This window comes from Triticum dicoccoides, chromosome 4B (assembly GCF_002162155.2).
Source record: "Triticum dicoccoides isolate Atlit2015 ecotype Zavitan chromosome 4B, WEW_v2.0, whole genome shotgun sequence".
Taxonomy (NCBI): Eukaryota; Viridiplantae; Streptophyta; class Magnoliopsida; order Poales; family Poaceae; genus Triticum; species Triticum dicoccoides.
This window is the reverse complement of record NC_041387.1, coordinates 681,125,445-681,134,814: the sequence shown is the minus strand read 5'-3', so window position 1 is coordinate 681,134,814 and position 9,370 is coordinate 681,125,445.

Genomic DNA, 9,370 nt, shown 5'->3' with positions numbered 1-9,370 from the left:
CCACACATCCCACTGGTTGTGGTGGATGCCAATGCGAGCATGCAACATGGTTGGTGTCGGTAATTTTTACTTGGCACACCTCGCACTCTGCATATATGCCGGTTCCATATGTACATTTGTGCAGTTCCACCAAAATGCAGCTGAATAACCCTGTTTGCACAGATAATGAAAGAGCGTGATTACATTATAGTGGCACTAGTTGATGAAACACACAAAATAAATAGAAGAAAATATTGCGATAGTATCATAGTATGCCATGCTGCGAGGGCGAGATGGGCCCTGCGACGCCTCATACGGTACGCCTCATACTGGACATCGTCCCAAGTCTCCCAGATACACCTTCTGCCAGTGATGAACATCAGTGTACAGCAGTAGTACAAGGAGGCGCCTTGAGACATTGAAATCTCTATTTTTGTACATATCAACTAAAATTAAGCACCCCAGTTTGCACAAACGCTTAAACATTAACAATGGGACTAGTTGATGAAACATACTTTAACAAAGAGAAGCACTTTCTTTATCTACATTGGAAATGAAATGATAGAGATGACACTCGCTCTATTTTAACTGTATTATTACTTCATTTTATCAGTGACACTAGGGTCGAGCAGGTGGCAAACAAGGTGTACCATGCGTCGCAAGGATGGAGGCCGGGGGTGCTTAGACTGGGATGCTGAAGCTGGCTCTTTCAGTCACCAACATGGATGATTCAATTCATGGGACCTTTTGGTGCAGTTCACCTAAAACGAAGCAATGTCCCGTGAGCTAGCAGCTTCTTCAAAAAAAATTTAAGAAAAGGGCTCCAGCCCCGGTTCCATTTCCATCAGAAAACAAAACCCACAGAGCTTCTTCTTCATTAGTTGCAATAAAATTGAGCAACATCAAGGTTGGTTGTGAAGCTCCTAGAATGCTCAACTATAATTTGGATATCATTTGTGCAGTTCAACTAAGATCGAGTGTGAAATGTATATCTATGTTTGCACAAAAAAGGTGGAAAGGAGGGTGACTAACAAGTAACAAGTGATGAAACATGCATCAAATGAAAAGAAGCATGCTCCTTATCTGAATGGCAATCCTACAAGGACAGTAGCAATTTCTAAAGCAGTGGCATTGCTAGATATTAGTGTGGGCATCAGGATTAACTATGACAACCGTTAAATACGACATTACTTTGGGCACGGGAGAGTAGGCGCACCAGGACAGTTGCATTTCTAACGAAAAGAACCAACTTATCTTAATGGGAAATTTTAGCAGGACATGTAAAGAAGTGCCATTGATTCATATTACTGGAGGCATTACATTGAAAACAACATTGGTTTAACGTGTCCTTACTTTTAACAGTGCGACTGCTACATTTTACCAGTGGCATTACATAATAGTGGCTCGGGGCAACAAACATCAGAACAGGATATCTGGGTTGGTCCCATTTTTGTTCGGTATAGCCACCTTATACGTGTGAGGCTAGCAAATCTAGTACTGGACTTACTCTGTTGACTTGTCCCCCAGTCCCCACTTTCTTTCCTTTTTCAACCAATAGATCGGGTTTATATTGAGTTTGTACTCCGTTTCCCTTTATTTTCCTATTAGACCTAGAGACCAGTTGGATAGCCAGTCTCTGCTACTTTTCGCCCCCATTATTTCCTCTTTCGACCAAGTCCTAGGTTCAGGTAACAAATCCTCCCCCACCCCCACCCCCTTTCTTCCTTGTTTGAACCAAGTAGTACTAGATTCGAGTGCATGAACTAGTTTTACCTCTTAAACGTAAAAAAATTAGGTGGTTTTCGAACAGCCGTCGATCCTATCTACGAGGGGGCCTGAGAAATAGTAAAAGTTACAAATGCAGCGACGTCAGGAGCTCGAGAAGTAGAGCAAGGCCGGTTTCGAAGGAAGTTATACCTGATGGTTGCCAGGATGTCGCTAGGTGGGCGGCGGGAGGCCGGATCTGCCCACACTACGGCAGCAAGGAAGAAGAGGTCGGAGGCCCTCCCTCGCCAGCAGTGCTTGGGAGAGAACGGCAAGGCAGGCTGATCGGGACGCGCCCAGCAGTGGGTAAGAGGCGTCACCGAGGACGACCGCGTGAATGTTGCACCTTCTCACCTTCCCCGGCGGAGAGGATCCGGCTGGATCTGTGACCAGCGGTGAGCAGAGAGAGAGAGAGAGTGTGGCCACCGCTGTCGTGTTTAGATCTGGAGAGGCCGAGACGGTGTGAAGAGAGCAACACTAGCAAGCAAGCGCGGAGGCTCCTGCCTATATAGTGGAGTAGTACTTAGTTTCCTTTTGTCTACCGGAGCCGGCTTGACCTCGTCAATGACTGTCGAGAAGTCTTCATGCACGTGGCCCGGAGGCGCAGTTGTCGTCATTTTGATCTGAAGCGCCGGATTATAACATATAACACGAAAAAATGCCACATGACAAGAAATCATAACCTCACTGCCCAAAGGAGACAACATGAATCCCGACGGATAAACTAGACGAGGAACAAAGCTCAAATTAAAGATAAACTCGTAGAAAAGGGGTCCGTCGATAGATGTCCTAATTAACATAGCTGGCTTGACCTAGATGGCAGCCGAGTAGTCACTGTTCGTGCATGTGCCCCCAATGACTAGCCCAACTCAGTTGTCGCTGTTTAATCCTAGCAGTGATCCGAAGCACATGACACATAATTTTGCGAGATGACAAGAAACCTTTTTTTAGATTTCTCACCACAACTATAGCCAGGTACAACACACCCTGCATGATATGTAGACGATAGCCAATCCAGGCGTGTCTGCTGGAGTCTGGTCACATGCATGGACGAACTGATCTTCCGTGTCTTGCAGGGATCGTCCACGCACCAACGTAGTACAACACTTCTCTAGTACTATCGCTCGTCTCCCTCTTCTATTAAGTCACCCGACTTGCGAGGCCAGGGAGTGTGCCTATTGTCGGTTCTCAATTGTCGTCCCACATGTGTGTGCGAACGCAATATGACGCGCGTTCCATTCGGAGAGCAGCGTGCCAGACCGACCGACCGTCTGGGGTGCGACGCGAACGCGACGTGTGTGCTGTATACTCCGTACATGTGTACCGCCGTTTTCTAGACGCTTTGCTCCATGGCGCGGGCGCAATCCATGGATACAAAATTAGTATACTGTATACTATTTAAAAGTCGTGGGTGGGGCTTTTCCTGCCCGGTAGGCGGCGGGACAGTTCCGCCTAGTCGGTTTGACAGAGACGCAAGAAGACGAGGGAGTAGGCTGCTGCAAACGTAGGGCTGTGTGATTTTACAGCGAGTTACTGCTGGACAGGTGGGACCCCGTGATTTGACTTGCCATTATCATTTTAACTGCGGCGCTACGACCGGCGTGAGTCTCCCGATTCCTGACCACCTCCATACAGGTGCCTATGCCAATGCTCCACCATGTAGTAGTAGAGGCTGGCTCTTGCATGAGAGCCCACTTCTCCACTTTTTCCTTGCCTCTCTTTCCTTCACATATGCAAAAATGCCATGTAAAGCGGCAAAGCGCACTATTGTACTTACTTGCTCCTACAGGTGCTTAAGCTTGCCACATAGGCATAAAGTCTAATGTGGCAAGTTAATCAAGAAGAGAGAGACTAGTTTGGTGACCCAAGAAAGAAACGGTGCTAAGCGCGTGTACCTAGGTGAAAAGACAATTTTGAGTCTATAGCTAATTAAATGAAGCAAACTTTGCAACACCATTTCATTGGAAGAGGTCACTCCTTGGCAAATGCAATAAATACTAGTACTCCCTGTGTCCCATTATATAAGAACGTTTTTGACACTACACTAGCTAGTGTCAAAAACATTCTTATATTATGGGACGGAGGGAGTACGAAGAAAGAGATAGAGTGGAGTGAAAAAATACACTTATAGCCAACCTTGTTGTAGTATGAGTGACTAAGTGATGACTATGTATGACATGCCAACATCAGATAGCCTAACGCACTGTGTTAAATCTCCAAGGGCGTGACCACGCGAGCGACGCGATGGTTGTGGTAGGCGCGACCATGATACGGGCTGCTGGCAGCCCTTGGATCTGAGATCAAACGGTCGCATGCTAAGTTGCTGAAAATTTTAAGAATAACCCTCCAGGATAGGATATTCACCCATAGGTCTAGAATCACGCCATGCAACCGTTCGATCTCAGATCCAAGGGCTCTCGGACGCCCATATCATGGGAGAATGGAAAGCCACTACCCTGTCGTTCGCACGCTGGCAGTTCGCTCCTACTCTTTCCCACACGTCCTTTAATACTATGGCGGTTCGCTCCTAGTCGCCCCGTCCATTCATATTACGCAGTTCCACTAATCCTAACCCTCCTCCCAAATCCATGGCGTCCCAAATCTCCCCGATCGGCGATGAGTACAAGGTTAGAAAAATCACCGGCGATGAGTTCGACGTCATCTACACCCGTACTTCCGCGACGGCGAAAGGATGCCTTTATCGCTTCACACGCATGTTCAAAAACTCACATGATGAGTGGGTCGCTGGGCTAGATGTTGAGTACACCATAGTCGTGGGACAAGAGAAGGATCTAAAGGACGAAGAGAGGAAGAAGCCCGCCGTGATCCAGGTTTGCGTACATAATGTTTGCTTGGTCTACCACATATGCCATGCCGACGTTGAGTGCCAGGATTTTAAGAACTTCCTCGAGGACAAAACAGTGAAATTCGTTACTGTAGACTTTAAGAACGGCAAAGAAGTCATGTGTCGGATAGGCCTCGTTGTAGGCACCGTGTTAAATCTCCAAGGGCGCGACCGCGAGCGACGCGATGATCATGGTAGGCGTGACCATGATACGGGCTGCTGGCACCCCTTGGATCTGAGATCAAACGGTCGCATGCTAAGTTGCTGAAAATTTGCAGAATAACCCTCCAGGATAGGATATTCACCCATTGGTCTAGAATCACGCCATGCAACCGTTCGATCTCCGATCCAAGGGCTCTCGGAAGCCCGTATCATGGGAGAATGGAAAGCCACTACCCTGCCGTTCGCACGCTGGCAGTTCTCTCCTACTCGTCCCCGCACGTCCTTTAATACTACAGCGGTTCACTCCTAGTTGTCCCGTCCATTCACATTACGGCAGTTCCACTAATCCTAACCCTCCTCCCAAATCCATGGCGTCCCAAATCTCCCCGACCGGCGGTGAGTACAAGTTAGAACCATCACCAGCGATGAGTTTGACATCATCTACACCCGTTCTTCCGCGACGGTGAAAGGATACCTTTCTCGCTTCAGACGCATGTTGGAAGACTCACATGATGAGTGGGTCGCCGGGCTAGATGTTGAGTACACCACAGTCGTGGGACGAGAGAAGGATCTAAAGGACGAAGAGAGGAAGAAGCCCGCCGTGATCCAGGTTTGCGTGCATGACTTATGCTTGGTCTACCACATATGCCATGCCGACGTTGAGTGCCAGGATTTTAAGGACTTCCTCGAGAGCAACCTAGTCAAATTCGTTACTGTAGACTTTGGTAACGACAAAGAAGTCCAGCATCGGATAGGCCTCGTTGTAGGCAACACCTTCGACCTCCAAAAGAATCGGCTGGTGTCCTCTCGTCAGCCTTCAATGCTGACCCTGGCAGGAGCCATGGTTCATCCTTCGTACGGAAACTGGAGAAACCTCCATACATGTTTCATCGGCATGCATGGCAGCGGAATGTACTAGATATAGACCACATCCAGTACGCTGCAATGGATGGCTACCTTTGTTTCAATATCTACAAGGGTTGGATGAAGAGCAACAGCCAAGTTGGTGTTTCAAGCAAAGAAGTATCGGCCAAGAGGAAGAGGGACAAGGACGAAGTCGAGGACGTGGATGAGGACTCTGAGTAAGGTGGCAGTGTCGTTGCTCATGGTGGTTCTAATGCAGTGTCTACCGGAATAGTTGCAAAGTTTAATTTCAGGTGTGATTAATTTAATTTGAGGGGTGTGTTGTGCTGAGTCCCCAGCAGAACTATGTTATGTTTCTTCTTGTTACTTTAAATCTTCAGTAAGTACATACTAGTATTTCTTACATTTCATCTTTTAGTTGGTATAGTACTACCACTCGTTTATTCATATTATATACGTACAATATATATGGCCAACATCATATAGCCAGCAGTTTAGTTGTCAAAGAATTTCAGAGTGCTTTGTTTTGTCAAAGAATTCTAGGGTGCTTAGTTTTATTTGAGGGGTGGGTTGTGCTGGACACCATTATTGTGACTAGCCTTTTTAATAGTACTATATGCATAATTTGGCGACGAGTGCTCTCTATATGTACCACCTTTTTTTTTAATTTCAAGTTTTGCTCCATGGCGCAATCCATCTATACTACTGCTGTACAAAAGTATACATTTTTTTAAAGGCTAGAGGCCGGGGCAGTCTAGCTTGGTTGGTTTCATGAGAGGCGAGGGCCTTTGTGATTTGACGGCTCAATACTGCTGGAAGGCGGGGCCTTGTGATTTGACTGCTCGTATAAATGCGCCGACGACCTGATCGAGGAGGAGCAAAGAACCGTGCGGTATACTCAAGTTTTCCACTGGAGTAGTACTGCGAAGGAGGAGCACGAAACACGGCAGCCCAGTGCCATATGGCAATAAAAATAATCTAATTTGCTAGTCATCTCATTGTTCGCATTGTTCTATTCATTCCCTCAAAAAACAAAAACCATTGTTCTATTCATGCCTCGCACATAACGTGACACATGCGGCGAAACACCCAAAGCAAAAGATGAAACACAGCAGCAAAAGAAGAAGGAAGATTATCACCCCAAATGATCTAATTCGCCGCGGAGTCGTAACTGCTTCTTCATCGCCTCCACGACCTCCATCTCCTTGCGCGTCTCCTCCGCCATCTTCTTCATTCTGTCCATGACGCGGGATTTCTCAATGCGAGCCTTCATCATCTGTTCCATAGCCGCGTTATGTACCTTGACAGCAGCCGGGTGCTCGATGCGGAGCTTCACCAACTCCTCCTTCTGTTCCATGACGAGGGCCTGCAGCATCTTCATCGAGGAACTACTATTCTCATGCAGCTTCTTCCAGCCGGTGTTCTTCTCCTTCAACAGGTCGATCTCGTGGCAGAGCTTCGCCTTGTCCTCCTAAAGTCGCAGGATTTCGCCGGTTGCCTTCTTCTCCAAGGCAATGCTCTTCTTCAGCAGCATCACCAAGCCGGCGGTCAACTCCCCCTGCTGATTGAGCTCAGCGGGCATGTCGTCGAGGCTCTCCTTCAGCAACTCCATCAAGCCTTGGATGAACTCCTTCTGCCTATTGAGGTGCTTATTGAGCTGATCGGGCATGCCGTTGAGGGATAACGACTCCAGCTCCGCCGGCTCGGCATGTTCGCCTCCGCGGCTAGGGCGCTCCTGGGAGCCATCGCCTGCCCGTGAGAGATCTTTCGAGGTCTCTGCATGGCGGCGAGCCCTCTTTTTTTCGCAGCCTTGGTTGCCGCTCCCTTGTTACGAGTAGTTCTCGACCTAGAGCTCTGCTCACCGGCCATGGAAACGACGAACGAAGAAGAAGCACTTATGAGGAGGAAAGGTAGAGTAATTTTTGGTTAGGTAGTTCCCTTTTTTATAACCTAAGTACTAGCACTAGTAGTACTAATACCTGCATAGTGGGAACACGTTCAGGTTTGGTACGTAGTACTAGTAGGTGTGAGCAGGCTTTCGAATGTGATGGGAACAAGGTAAAGATTAATTGATGGTTTCGGTTTCGAGGCCCGAAACGGCTCCCGATGAGTTTAGTGGAACATAAATTTCAAGTAGACTACACTGCTCAAATGCGTAAATATTATGTTACTGTCAAAAATTGGCACAAAATACGAAGGAGACCAATGTAAGTACTACTAGCAACCCACAATTTAACTACTCGCATGCGCACAGTGGAGTAATAATGTCTTTCTTCCGCCCTCACGTCCACTCAATTTGCATGCACTGTATTAATTGACCATCAATGAAGTGAACGACTTTACACGCGTCAAATTTTCACATGGGGTGGATCTTGGTACAAAATTGCGTCCGCCCGTGTACCCGCGTGTGCGTGCGAGGGAATGAGTGCGTGTGTGGCGTGCGTGCACATCTTTGCTTCGTGCATGTACTGCCAGTATGGCTCAGGGAGGACGAGTACATTCTTCTGGAACCAGCAGCACGTCACTGTGATCAATCCACGCAAGGAGGTCGCGATAACGCCTCCACATGTGCCACGTGGCTTCATGAACTGTAAGAGAGACACTGTGTAGCGTGCCATTGGTATTCTAATTTACGTGTTTTGCACATACTCGAAGTACTAGTAATTTACACGTGCATTGCATGCATCAGATTTTGCAACCAAATTATGAATAAATACCACACTATAGCATGTAAGCTCTTAGTCATATATGCGTAATGTAGCCCTTCGTTTAATTCTTATAGTTCATCTCATTCAAAATCAAATTAGTTTTTTATAAAAAAGCTAAGAACGCATGAATAGGAAAAACATGGGATTATAGTGGAATGTCGTATTGAATCCTACAGGATTGTACGAGTGTTTGATTGTGCATAGAAAAAACGCAGAATTCTTTCAAAGAGGTTTGAGTGGATGGGATGTTTCCTATGAAATCTAGTGCAAAGGAATCATATGGAAAAATTCCTATGGTTTACAATCCTACGAATCAAACAACCAAGACAGAAAAATTCCTAATGATTAGAATCCTCCAAAATTCCTTTGAGAATCCTTTGAATCAAAGAAGCCCTTAATCTATTTTATGATTCATGGAATAGTGCATTGTAAAGCATAAAGTAAAAACAAATAATGGCAATTCAACTAGAAAAAAAATTTGGGCAGTTATGATACGGAAGATTCTAGAACAAAAGATAACCACTGTTGTTTTGAGGTTTGTGCATTATGCTTAAGTTCAACCATGGAGTCTCCTAGATTATACATGTGGCAAAATCCGGTGGGGGGCTAGAAGATGGTGCGAGGGGCCGAGTGGAGGGAGACTATGAAGGAATGCACAAGTGCGAGATCAATATTTAGAGAGAGGGGGCGAACACGTGCGCTATTGCACGCAGTGGCGGAGCCATGAAAAATAAATGAGCTAGGGGGCCAAGCATTGCTAATCCTTTACGAGGAGGGTCAATTCATGAAATTAAACCTTTTTTAGCAGCAATTGTCCAATGATCACATTCATATTAGCCTTGATATATAGTGATGTTAGGGGGGGCAGGGCCCTTACTGCCCCCTGTCTTCGCCATTGTGCACGCATCTGAGAGATGAAGCAGAAGGCATGGATGATGAGAGGGGGACGTTGGATATATAATTAATGTGGGTGTATTAGCTATTTATGTTAATCCTATATAGAGAGGTATAGATTGATCGATGTGGACGTGGGAAAGAGGGTGAGACC